This window comes from Petaurus breviceps, unplaced genomic scaffold (genome assembly GCF_028583685.1).
Source record: "Petaurus breviceps papuanus isolate PSGF00001 unplaced genomic scaffold, PetGlider_PUasm1.0 350, whole genome shotgun sequence".
Lineage (NCBI taxonomy): Eukaryota > Metazoa > Chordata > Mammalia > Diprotodontia > Petauridae > Petaurus > Petaurus breviceps.
In genome coordinates, this window is record NW_027186199.1 from 326,721 (window position 1) to 338,083 (window position 11,363).

Here is an 11,363-nt window from a genome sequence, read left to right on the forward strand (position 1 = left end):
CCCCCCCCCCCCCCCCGGGTGAAATGCACGCCGCACTCCGAGCTGCATCCAATCAGAGCTGTAGCAGTGAGCGCGTCATCCTGTTCTTCCCCAGTGATTTGCTTATTGAATAAAGGTACATTTTTTTGTTCACATTTACCTGTTTATTAAAATTGCTGTCAATGTTCATTAAAATAAGCCCTCCCCTGAAAATAAGCCCTCTGGTGTTTTTCTGTCCAAAAAATTAATAAGACAGTGTCTTATTATCAGGGAAACACAGTAACCTGTGGGTGACCGGAACTGAACAGAGCAGGTTAGATACAGAAGTGTCAGGGATCAAACAGACACCAAGTAATGCCAAAGTGAGGGAAAAGATACTTTGAGGTGAAACACCTTCTCACATGCCACCCCCCCCCCCATAAGGGCTTACCTTGGGGGAAAGGCAGAATTTATATACATACTGGGTTGAGCCATAACACAATCATTTTTAGGTCATGAGTCACTGTTCCTACAGCAGGCTCGTGTGTGGAGTCACTGGGGTCCTGTAGGAACAGTTTATAAGTTATCTCAAATCTTGGGAACTGTGATTACTCTACAGGGTACAGAATCAAAGTTCTGTGAAAGCAACAGAACTATAAGGAACAACGATTATGAGCATTGTCAGAGACATGATGGATGTTGGCTCTCAGATCCCTAGAAAACAGGGGGAGCTAAAATCATAAATCCTTCAGTGAACACCTGGTGCTGGTCAGAGTAAAACACTTTGCTGGGGGTGGGGGGGATCATCCAGAGAACAAAGGATTATTGTTATGCTAAGCTCAGGCACACCTCCTTGCTAAGCTTTAGCTCTGGGAAACAGGATCTCTCCAAAATATTTTGACAATTCCCTTTCACAGTTCCTTCCTCTTGTAAACTTCACCCACCCCTCACTTCTTGGAGAAATTTGCCTAAAGCTCAAGTTTTTTTGTCTTGTAGTTACCTCCACTTCTGTAACCCCAACCATCACCCTCTTTCCAGAGAAACTTGGTTAACCTAAAGGTCAGATCTCATCAATTTAAACTATTGTAACAACTCCCATCACCTGAAGACTATTCCCATTGCCTGGAAATCTGTCTTCAGACTTGAATTAATGTCTTGACTATGGTTAAGGGGGTTTCAGAAAGGGAGGTCCAAATGATGCAATCTCAATTCTGACTATGTCTCTCATAGCCAATCAGAAAAAGAAAAATCTTTGTTGCCCAAGATTTTGCTCAGTCATCTTGCTAATTGTTTGAAAAGACTGTGTCAGCCCTCACTCAGTTTTTGGTTACTGAGACTATTTACCCAATTTATTGTTTACCGTTAACCTAAATCATAAGTTGATTTGTTCTTTTATTTTAATTTTCAAATGTAACACAAACCTTCTCTTCTCTCTACTCTCACAGTCTCTATCCTAGTTCAGACTCTATTGAATGCCTGGACTTTTGAAATAGTCTCCAATTGGTCTCCTTTTTTCCCATATCTTCCCTCTCCCATCTATTTTCCACATAGCTACTTAACTGATTATTCCTAGAAATCACCTCTAATCTTGTCCTTTCCTTGTATTTTTTAAACATTTAATTTTTGTTTGATTTTATTTCACAATTACATGTGAACAAATATTTTTAACATTCATTTTTCTTAAATTTTGAGTTCCAGATCTCTCCCACCCTCCTCCCCTTCTTAAGAAGGCAAGCAATTTGATATCAATTATATATATGCAGTCATGCAAATCATTTCCATATTAGCCATGTTGCAAAAGAAAATAAAGACCAAAAAACCCCAGGAATAATAAAGGAAATTTAAAACATATGCTTCAATCTGCATTCAGACTTCATTAGTTCTTTCTCTGGAGCTGGAGAGCACTTTTCATCATACTGTCTTCAAAACTGTCTTATATCATTGTATCACTGAAGATAATTAAGTCATTCACAGTTGATCACCATATAATATTGCTGTTATCATTTACAATGTTCTCCTGGTTCTGTTCATTTCACTTTGCATTAGTTCATATAAGTATTTCTTGGTTTTTCTGAAGCATCCTGGTCACAATTTGTTCATCCATTCCTCAATTGATGGGCATCTCCTCAATTTCCAAAACTTTGCCTCCATAAAAAGAGCCACTATAAGTATTTTTGTATATAAAAATCTTTTTCCTTTTTTTTTAAATCTCTTTGGGATATAGACCTAGTAGTGATATTGCTAGATCAAAGGGTATGAACAGTTTTATAGCCCTTTGGGCATAGTTCCAAATTGCTCTCCAGAATGGTTGGATCAGTTCATAACTCCATCAATAATGCATTAGTGTCCCTATTTTTCCACATCCCCAACATTTGTCATTTTCCTTTTCATCACATTTTAATTTGCATTCTCTAATCAATAGTAATTCAGAGCATTTTTTTTTCAAATGACTATGGATAGATTTGATTTCTTCTTCTGATGACTGCCTTTTCATATCCTTTGACCATTTATCAATGGGGGAATGACTCATATTCTTATAAATTTGACTCAGCTGTCTATATATTTGAGAAAAGAGGACTTTATAAGAGAAACTTGCTATAAAACATTTTTCTAATATTGGCTGCATTCCTTTTGTTTGTATAAAACTTATCAATTTGATGTAATCAAAATTATCCATTTTATAGTTTGTAATGCCCTCTGTCTCTTGTTTGGTCATAAATTCTTCCCCTAATCTATATGTCTGACTGGTAAAATTTTCCATGCTCTTCTAACTTGCTTATATATCATCCTTTAAGTCTAAATCATGTACCCATTTTGACCTTAGCTTGACGTGTGGTATGAGGTGTTGGTCTTTGCCTAGTTTTGCCAGTTTTTCCAGCAATTTTTGTCAAATAGTTCTTATCCCAAAAGCTTAGATGTTTTTGTTTATCAAACACTAGATTACTATGTAATTACTACTGTGTATTTTCTATTTAATCTATTCCACTGATGCACCACTCTATTTCTTAGTCAGTACCAGATTGTTTTGATGATTACTGTTTTATAATACAGTTTGAGATCTGGTACAGCTAGGCCACCTTCACCTTTTTTTTTTTCATTGATTCCCTTGATACATTTGACCATTTGAATTTTGCTATGATTTTTTCTTGCTCTATAAAATAATACCAGTAATTTTATTAGTATGACACTGAGTAAGTTGATTTAGGTAGAATTGTCATTTTATTATATTGGTTCAGCCTGCCCATGATCAATTAATATTTCTCTAATCATTTAAATCGGATTTTATTTGTGTGAAAGGTGTTTTGTTATTGTGTTCATACAGTTCCTGGGTTTGTCTTGTCAGGTAGACTCCCACATATTTTATATTGTCTACAGTTATTTTAAATGGAATTTCTTTCTATCTCTTGCTGCGGGACTTTGGCCTATAATATTTGACATGCTGATGATTTATGTGGGTTTATTTTATATCCTGCAACTTTCCTGAAGTTGCTTTTTCAACTAGTTTTTTAGCTGATTTTCTAGGATTCTCTAAGTATGCCATAATATTGTCTGCAAAGAGTGATAGTCTTGTTTCCTTGTTGCCTGTTCTGATTCCTTCTGTTTCTTTTTCTTGTCATTGCTACAGCTAATGTTTCTAGTGCAAAGTGTTAGTCATCGTCCTTCCATTATTTAAGAAGCATCAATGATATGATGTGTTCCCAGTCCCCTTCTGACTTTGGGACCTTTGGGTGCATCTGTTTGTTGTTTTTAAAGATACAGAAGACAGGATGGGCAGAACTGAAAATTCCAAGCTTACCAGGAATGCATGAAAAAGCATTTATTAAGGGCTAAGCCATGTGGATGCAAATACAAAGAGGACATAGTCCCTGCCTCCAAGGAGATTACATTCTAAAAGGGAGGGATAACTGCCCCCCCCACACACACACAGGAGTGGTGGATAGGGAATAGAATATCAGAGAAGCAACTGGGATGGCTGGGATGGTAAGTTGATCTATAGGGTAGTGCTCTTCCTAGGAACGAATTTTTTTTTTTTCCAGAGCAGGAACGATCCAGCTATTTCAGAGTTTTAAAACTACCGTTTAATTTTTTTTTGGTTTTTGCTTTAGTAAATGCATTTGACCTAATTTCCAACTTACCCAATCGTTTGGGGGACACGCTAAGGAGGGAAAGCAAAATTGAAAATTTAGTGAAAGTGGGGAAAGAAGAGTCAAGGAAGTGATGTTATTGGAATAATCTTACCCCTTTGCCCAAAACTGGGCAGCTAGGTGGCATATCAGATAGAGCCCTAGGCCTGGAGACAGGAAGACTTGAGTTTAAATCTAGCTTCACATGTTGTGTAACCCTAGACAAGTCTCTCTGCCTCAGTTTCCTCAATGGTAAAATGAAGATAATAATGGCATCTACCTCATAGAGTTGTTGTGAGGATCAAATGAGATATTTGTAAAGTGCTTAGCACATAGTAGGTATTTAACAAATCCTGGTTTCCTTCCCCAGTTTGGGGGTGGGAGGGTAATGGGTGTGAACTTGTAGTTAAGTGTAGCCCACCACCTAGTGGCTCAAGCAGATATAGCAGACGGAGTAGCTATTCTAACCACACTGACCAGAAGAAACAGTGTTTCTTATGGTCAGAAGAGGGGAGAAGTTCTTTAAAAGTGGTTTTAAAATAAATACATTTTACAAAATGTCTTTAAATCATTAACCAGACCACCCCCAGAAAGAATCTCCCTTTGTGACAAACAATAATTAAACAAAAGTATCCAGTACAAAAAATCCTTGTATGACAATGTATACACTATTCTGTTCTACTACATCCCCACCTCTCTAATGTGAATTTTCTTGGGAGAAAATAACTGACTCCATCTTGTTCTGTATCAGCCATTTTGCTGTATACGAACCTTCACAAACTACAAAACCATCTGCAGCAGCCGGTGTCCCTCAGTGTCTTCTTTATGCCTGATACATATGCTTGGCACTTAATATTTATTAATTTATTCTTCCTCTTATTAGTACAAAAAGACTTAGTTCTTGAAGGTAGGGGATTCCAGAGTCCTTGGAATGTCCTCTTCTCTCATTTGGCCTGATGGGCAGTTCTCTTTGATTTATTGAAACTAGCTATACTAAGGAGATAACTCCATTATCTATTTCCAGTAGCAAATTATATACTTTTTTCTTTAACAAGTATGCTATTTTTCTTTGTATGGCCATCTGCATTTTAATGAGCAGTCACCTTTCTTTTACTGTTTCATATAATATGCAAATATTGCTCATTGCATTGTGAATGATGCATAATCCCCCATCAACTGCTGATGGAGAATGCCACACTCTGAGTGTAATAAAACCTGTCTGCTGGTTCATTCTGGCTTATTGGCTTTAGCTAGTAAAAATGATAAGAAAATTCCTTTTAAGAAAAGACCTTATGTTTCATTGTCTTTTATTCTGGACTTCATTTGGTTTTTCCATTTTTCATTGTTCAGCTTCCTTTCATCCATCTTTTCGCTTATGTTATTGTACTTATTGTTTATATTGTTGTCTTTGCTCTATTTTTAGTGGGTCAGTGCTTACACATCTTTTCATGTTTCTCTGAACCTATCATATTCATCATTTTTCTATTACCCAATAATATTCCACTGCATTCATATACCCATTTCTTAGCCATTCCTTAGTTGATGGACACCTACTTTGTTTCTAGTTATTTCCTACCTCAAAGATACTGTTATGAACATTTTTGTGTGTTTTGGACCTTTGTTTCTGTCCTTGAGTTTCTTAGTCATTAAACAAGTAAGTAAGTATAGAGTGTTTATTATGTTCCAAGAATGAAACTAAGTACTAGGGACACACAAAAAGGCACAAACAAGTCCCTATACTCAAGGAGGTCACAATATAATGGGGAAGACAATATGCAAACAACCAAGTACAGACAAGATGAATTGGTGATAATCAGCTGAGGGAAGGCTCTAGAATTGAGGGGAGTGCTGGGAAAGACTTTCTGTAGAATAGCCCTCAGGCTCTGTGCGACCTACAACACTCCTGAGTGTGACCAGAATCATATTAAAAATTTAACAGGGAAATATTTAACAAAATAAATACCAATAGAATAAAACATTGTTAATATTATGTCTTAAAACTAATGAAACATGCTGCCTGCAGGGTTATGTGCCCCCCACATCTATTTGAGTTTGACACCATTGTTGGGCAAGATGTAATTTTAGCTGGGATTAGAAGGAAGACAAGAAAGCGAGGGGAGGCAGAGTTGAGGACAGAGAATTCTAGGCACGGAGGACAAGCAGTAAAAACACACAGGTTTGGGAAGGGAAATGTCCTGTGGCAGGAACAGCAGGGAGGCAAGTGAGGCCAGTGTCACTATCAGATCACAAAGAGTATGTGGGGTGAGAATAAGATATAAGAATGGAAAGGTAGGGCCAGGTTATAAAAGGCTTTGAATGATAAACAGAAGAGTTTATATTTGATCTTGGAAATGAAAAGGAACCACTAGAGTAGAGTGGGGGGGGGGGGGTATGTGTGTGTGTGTGTGTGAAAGTGAGAGAAAGAAAGGAAGAAAGAGAGAGAGGGAGAGGGAGAGAGAGAGAGACAGAGACAGAGACAGAGACAGAGACAGAGAGACAGAGAGACGACAGAGAGACAGAGAGAGAGACCACCTCCACTTTAGAAAGGTTAATTTGACAGCTGAGTAGAAGAGAAATGGGAAGAGACGTAAAGCCCTGAGATCAACAAGAAGCCTCTTGCAAGTTGTTAAATCATTTTTTAGTTGGGTCCAACTGTCCCATGACCCCATTCAGGATTTTTTTGGCAAACTGGCAAATTCTTTGCTGTTTCCTTCTCCAGTTCATTTTACAGAGGAGGAAACTGAGGCAAGTATAGGTCAGATCTGAACTCAGGAAGATGAATCTTTCTGGTTCCAAGTCTGGCACTCTATCCACTGGGCCACCTAGTTGTCAGGTTTAAGATGATAAGCACCCGCCCTAGGGTGGTGGCAGTGTAAGAGGAGAAAATGAGATTTACATTAGGAAGGTTGGAAAGGTAGAAAGATAGGATATAGGGACAGAATGATTATGGGGGAGGAGAGGAATAAGAATAAGGAGTTGAGAATGATATCTAGGTTTCTTAGGCTTCTATCTTAAGTAATTGGGAGGGTGGTGGTACCCACTACAGTCAGAGGGAAATGTGGAAGAGAGGAAAGTTTTGGGGGAAGAACTTTGTTGAGTTTAAGCTGTCTATGGGACATCCAGTGGGAGATCTTCAACAGGCAGTGTGGGATGTGAGACTGGAGGTCAGGAGAGGGATTAGGGCTGGGCAAAGATATCTGCTTAGAGAGGATCATTGAACCCATAGGAGCTGAGATCACCATAGTGGGACAGTTTAGATCTAGATTATAAAACCTAGAAGACACTCACTATTTAACTATTATTTTATAATATTAACAGGTATAACCCGGATGACTCTTCAGCAAAGGAGACTGAGAAGTGGTCAGACAGGTAGGAGGAGAACCAGGAGAGTGGTGTCACCTCCCTGGGGGCATATACCCAGTAGTAGGATTGCTAGGTCAAAGTATGGGGAGCTTAGTGACTTTTGCTGTTGTTGTATAATTCCAAATTGAGATTCAGAATAATTGGGCCATAGTGTGCCTGTTGTGAGAAGTGGCAAAGGGTTAAGTTTCTACAGGACTGCAAAATTGTAGAAAGAAGGTTATTGATAAGAGCAAGGCTAGCAGACTAGATAGTAGTAGCTTTGGGGAGAAGCCGGATTCCCAGAACTCCTAGACAACATAAAAGCTGAAAAATAAAAAGAAGCTGGCAACAGGTGGGTTTGACCAATTAGGAGGCAGATACCAGCCTTAGACTCTCAAGCCCAGAGAAGGACACAGTTAGGTCAAGCCTGTGAGGGAGTCAGTATTCCAGGGTTATTACTGTGCTTGTTTTTTTTTTCTTTTTTGGAGGTGGGAATGCAGGGCAATTGGGGTTGACTTGTCCAAGGTCACATGGCTAGTAAGTGTTAAGTGTCTGAGGCCAGATTCGAACTAAGGTCCTCCTGACTCCAGGGCCAGTCCTCTATTCACTGCGCCACCTAAATGCCTCAACAAGCATTTTATTTTATTTTATTTTATTTTTTTAAGCAATCGGGGTTAAGTAACTTGCTCAAGGTTACACGGCCAGTTATTTCTGGGTGTGGTGCTGAGTGTCTGAGCCCGGGATTCGATCTCCAGGTCGTCCCAACACTGGAGCCGGTGCTCTTACTCGCTGAGCCACCTGGCCGCCCCTTCAACAAGCATTTTATTAAGTGCCTACCAGGTACCAGCCACTGTGTTCAATCAGGGCTTTTCTATGATACTTGACTATTTGTTAGGTGGGGCTGAGCAGAGGAATGACCATTACCTGCTCTTGTGGATACTGCTACCTACACAATAATAGGAAGTCTAGATTTTCTGATCTCAGTTGACAATGTAGGGAAGAGCAAGAAAGAGAGAGAAAGAAAACTTTTCCCCTCTTTATTTCCTCACCACTGGATGCTACCAGGGCTAGAATACAGAATCTAAACCTGATACTTCCTGACTTTCATCTACTGACCCCAAACCCCTTGTTATGTTATTGTTCAGTAGAATCAGATTCTTCATAAGTCCATTTGAGGTTTCTTGGCAAAAACACTAAAATGATTTGCAATTTCCTTCTCCAGCTCATTTTACAGAGGAGGAAACTGAGATAAACAGGGTTAACTGATTTGCCCAGGGTTACACAGGTAGTTAGTGTCTGAGGTCAGATTTGAATTCAGGAATACAAGTCCTCCTGACTGCAAGCCTGGCACTCTATCCATTGTATCACCTAGCTGCCCCAAAGGCCCTGCTAGGTTCCTTCATATTGAGTAAGCATTCATTCACATCGTTTACTTTTGATTGATTGAGCCACAGCATGATTACAGCTAGGTCCTGATTTGTTTGAATAACCATAATAATAATGATAACAACTAACATTTATATAGTGCTTACTATGTGCTAGGTAACGTACTAAGTGCTTTACAATTGTTATCTCATTTGATCTTCACAACCACCCAGAGAGGTATGTGTCATTATTATTCACATTTTACAGGTGAGACAGAGGTTGTGATTTGTCCAAAGTTACACAGCTAATAAATGTCTGAGGCTAGATTTAAATTCAGACTCCAGGGCCTGCACTCTGTACTGTGCCACCTAGTTGCCCATTCTCCTAAGTGGTCACACCCTTACTTAGGAACATAAATTTGGCTACTGTGGGAGCTGGATGGGAGAGGACAGAGACTTGAAGCTGGGAAGTCAGGAGACTGTTGAAGAAAGGGGATGAGGGCCTAACGAATCAGAGATCTTCTTGATATAAAGAATGAGAAGCTATGCCCAAATTCTCCAGTTGAAATGAAGGGGGATAGGGATTGAGCCATGTGAGGCACCATATTACCTACCTACTGAAATATGCTCTTTTGCTCATAAATAGGAAAGGGACCAGTGCCAGCTGATAATTGGGTAAAAGATTCAAGGTAGAATGTCATATTGGAGAAGAAGAGGTCCTGACAAAGTGCTCTAGGAAATTTTGTGGAAGTTAAGACCACTTTTAGTTGGTCATGGAAGACTTCAGGGAGGAGACTGGAGATAAGCTTGAATGCTTGAGAGAAGAGGTGAGGAGCATGAGATCAAGAAACGGCTAGCAATCCAGTCAGTCTGAATTTAGAAGGCAATTAATAGGAAATAAGCACAAAAACATCAAAACCAAATTCTGGAGGGCCTCAAAAAGTACACATTTGGGGCGGCTAGGTGTCGAAGTGAATAGAGCACCGGTCCTGGAGTCAAGAGGGCCTGAGTTCAAATGTGACCTTACACACTTAACACAAAAACTAGCCCCGTGATCTTTGGCAAGTCACTTAACCCCAATTGCCCTACCTTCCTCCCTCCAAAATACAAAACAAACAACAAAAAAAGTAAGCTGTCAAAAAGTGCACATTGACAGAGTTCCATGAAGTCTTCCCATCTCCCTTTCCTCAAGCTTCCTAGCTGATTTTCTGCTACACTCACTTTATTCCACCTCAAGCTGCACTTAACTGGGGGCCTGTTTTATCTGCCCGCTCTTTAAAAAGGCCGGCTGTCTTTTCTTTGCCCAGTTAAAATTTATGCAGCTCTGGGCCCACAATCCCGAGTAAGTCGGTCAGTATTTTTTAAGCATCTACTTGGTGACAGGCAAGCTGGGGATACACGGATAGACGGCTAGCCCCCTGCCCTCAAGGCGCTGCGCACGGATGATGTGCCCACAGGCCATACCAGGATCAGTAGGCCACGGTGAGGAGGGGAAGGGTCTAGAACTAAGAGGGGCTTCGGGGGCTCCTCTGACTGAAGCCTGGGAGGTGAGCAGGCGGAGGCGAGGGTGACCTGGCACATCGCACTTCCCCTCCCCTCTGCGGGTGTTTCCATCGTAAAAGGAGGCCTGAGGTTGCTTTCTGCGCTAAAATGCAGGGAGCGCGCCTAGGAGGCACTAAGTGATGGGGGGAAGAGAGGGAGCAGTGACTCTCCCAAGGTCACACAGCCCATTCTGGAGGTGAGTGGCATTTTCCGTCTTGGCTCGCCGGCCTCCAGGACAGGCCGAGCGGCTTAGGTACTTTTTAGAAGAAAAAAAGTTTTAAGAACGATTGAATGGAGGAAGCAGGGCGCGCTCACCAGGCCTAGGCCTGCGGAAGATCCCGAGTCTCTTCTCCATCACTTAGACTCCCGTTACTTCCATGGAGGCCACCAAGGCACAGGTGCTGGGGGGGACGAGGTGGCAGATCTTCCGGCCGAGGCTTGCTCCGCCCCCGAGCTCTCCGGGCTTAGATTGCCTGGGTGGGGATGGGGCGCGTATAGGAGGAACGGACCAGGGGAGGGGGCGGTGCCAGAGCCGGAACGTTTGTGCTAGGGTTCCGCGAAGAGGCCGGAACGCTTTGCTGGACGTCCTCGAGCCCGTTTCTTTCCCCATCCCTTCTCCCCAACCTGCCGCCGCGAGCCCAACGGCCGGCTGGTGCGCGCCGGGAGCGAGACCGCGTGAGGCCTCGTGAGGAAGCGGAGGAGGCAGCGTGCGGTACAGGTGGGGGAGGGGAAAGAACGTTAGAGCTAAGGGGACCCGGGAGGGGGAGGCGGGGGAGAAGATGAGGGAGCCCTGCGGGGGTGGAAGGAGAATTCGGAGGGAGGGGAAGCGTCCTGGGAGGGGCAGTGAGCAATAGGAGACCTGGGAAGGGGGAGCGGCTTGGGGGGGCAGGAGAGCTGGGGAGGGGAGCGCCTCGGGGGGCCGGGTGGTTCCATCGTAAAAGGAGGCCGGAGGTTGCTTTCTGCGCTAGTGGGGGGGGCGGGTGGGGGGTGGGGGGGGTGCGTGTTGGGGATATGAAGCATGGAGCTCGACTTT

The 11,363-nt window shown here is 42.0% G+C and overlaps 1 protein-coding gene across 3 annotated transcripts in view; it reads left to right on the forward strand.

Annotated features, from left to right (window-relative positions):
* Window positions 1-10,502: 10,502 nt before the first annotated feature.
* Window positions 10,503-11,363, forward strand: part of CPSF1 (cleavage and polyadenylation specific factor 1) — a 20,396-nt gene continuing 19,535 nt past the window's right edge. For 2 of the 3 annotated variants that reach the window (XM_069096999.1, XM_069097001.1), the window contains exon 1: window positions 10,865-11,048. The gene's annotated coding sequence lies outside the window, so the exon portion shown is untranslated. Of the gene's footprint in view, window positions 10,527-10,864; window positions 11,049-11,363 lie in introns of those variants that run through there. The other variant, XM_069097000.1, reaches the window with a different exon arrangement.